The following is a 1,974-nucleotide window of genomic DNA, read 5'->3' as shown; positions in this document are numbered from 1 at the left end:
GACTGTAATCATACAACTATAATCATGTTTGTAATCACGGTGTTTAAATAAAGATAAAAAAAAACAATGCAGTCTTAAATATTCTATACAAAGGTAAAGATAGAAATAATGATAATAATAGTTTTGTTTTTCCCCTTACTTAGATTCTTTGGTTAGTATAAATGAATATTGATACTGTTGGACCAGTATCAATGGGTTGGACCAATCTAAATTAACATTTAGCATAATTAAAATATTTTCATGCTTGGAAAAATTCAAAAATGACCCTTAGGATTTCCATTGTGATTACATTACTTTACATAGAAAAGGGCTTGGGAGACTGGTGCTTAGTGGTCACCCCTGCTATCTCTTTAGATGTCACTCCTAATAGTACTAGGGTAGTCAAAAAAAAAAAAAGAATGTCTCCAATGCATTATAGAAGAATGTATGTTCACCTCCCACTTCTGGGAGGTGAAAAGTTATATATATATTATATATAAGATAATTTATGTATACAAATAATGTACTAAATCCCTCTCTTCCTTTTCTTTCTTCAAAACAAGTATTTCCTCACTGAGCTTTGGTCTAGTTTGTCTAATGAAAGTTGACAAAGCAGTGTTGAAATCTCCTTCTCCTATTGTGTTACTATCAGTTCTTCCTTCTAATATATTATCAGTATTTTGTTGGTCCTTCATATCCATTGATCTTTAAGAAATGGCTTTCACCATCCCTTTTTCAGTTGGAAGGATATCTCTTCTGGCATTTTTGAGTGGGTTGTTTACTTGAAGAATTATCTTCCAGCCTTTGACGTTGACTCCTGTTTGCTCTGATTGCTTAAATAAGTATATTGCAGGCAGAAGATATTTGGAATCAATTTTATAATTCATTTTGCCACTCTGTATGTTAATTGGTTAGTTAGATGACATCAAGAGAGATCTTTTTTCCCTCAGGGGAGAGCACGAACGCAGTCCCCCACTACCACAAATTATGAGGTCGAATTTCCCACATTTGGGGAAATCATAGAGGTCAGCACACCCAGAGTGCAATGGGTGAGCCTCGCTTTGAGGAAACGACCTTCATCAACATGGCATCTCCCCTGCCAGGTAAGTATTAAGAGAGATTACTTAATGGAGTACTTTTGCCATCTTTCTCTATAAGTTTGGTGTGTTTGTGGGATTTATCTTGTCTTAAAGTAGCCCCTTTAAACCTTCTCTTAAAGGTGATTTCAAATCTATGAAACTCCTGATCCATTGTTTGTCCATCAAGTTGCGCAATATTTCTTCAAGTCTGAATGAGAATCTGGCTGTGTGAAATATTTTGGTAAGGCATTCATTGTGTTGCTGTATCCCACCACTGCCTTTGTCTCTGGATGGTTTGGAAATTTTTCAGTAATGCTATTTTTGACTGCTGCTTCTCCATTAGCGGTTTTCTTCCTGGATCTCTAGGACGGCAGTGACTTTTATATTGTTTCTCTTTTGGGGGGTTGGCCACACCCAGAGATGCTCAGGGGTTACACCTGGCTATGCTCTCAGAAATTGCCCCTGGCTTGGGAGACAATTTGGGATTCCGGAGGATAGAACCATGATCCATCCTAGGTTAGCCACCTGCACCACCATTCCAGCCCCTATATTGTTTCTCTTGAATAGAAACCAATGTTCTCTTGTTATCTCGTCATTTGATTCCTTTTTATTTTCTTGCTGTGTTCATGTTTTCTGAACTTTGTCTTTGAGCTCGCTAATTCAGTCTCAGCAACTGTTATTCTACTGGTGATGCCTTCCAATGACTTTTTCATTTTGCCTACCATGTTTTTCAGTTCTGACATTTCTGCTTGTATTGTTCTCCTTTACCTTCTATCTTTTTGTCTTTGATTGGTAGCTGTTCTATTGTTACATTGAGTTCATTGAACATGGTAAGCATTTCAACTTTGAAGTCTATTTCAGACCGGGTATTTAGGGGATACTATTGATTGGGTCTGCAGGATTCAGATCTTGATTC

The 1,974-nt window shown here is 37.0% G+C and overlaps 1 non-coding gene across 1 annotated transcript; it reads right to left on the bottom strand.

Annotated features, from left to right (window-relative positions):
• Positions 1 to 926: 926 nt before the first annotated feature.
• Positions 927 to 1,090, bottom strand: LOC125999945 (U1 spliceosomal RNA). The gene has a single exon (XR_007492371.1). It is a non-coding gene; the product is annotated as a U1 spliceosomal RNA (small nuclear RNA).
• Between the last annotated feature and the right edge of the window lie 884 nt (positions 1,091 to 1,974).

The sequence above is a fragment of the Suncus etruscus genome, chromosome X (assembly GCF_024139225.1).
Source record: "Suncus etruscus isolate mSunEtr1 chromosome X, mSunEtr1.pri.cur, whole genome shotgun sequence".
NCBI lineage: Eukaryota > Metazoa > Chordata > Mammalia > Eulipotyphla > Soricidae > Suncus > Suncus etruscus.
The sequence above is the reverse complement of the archived record's forward strand: the minus strand, read 5'-3'. Positions and strand labels throughout refer to the sequence as shown.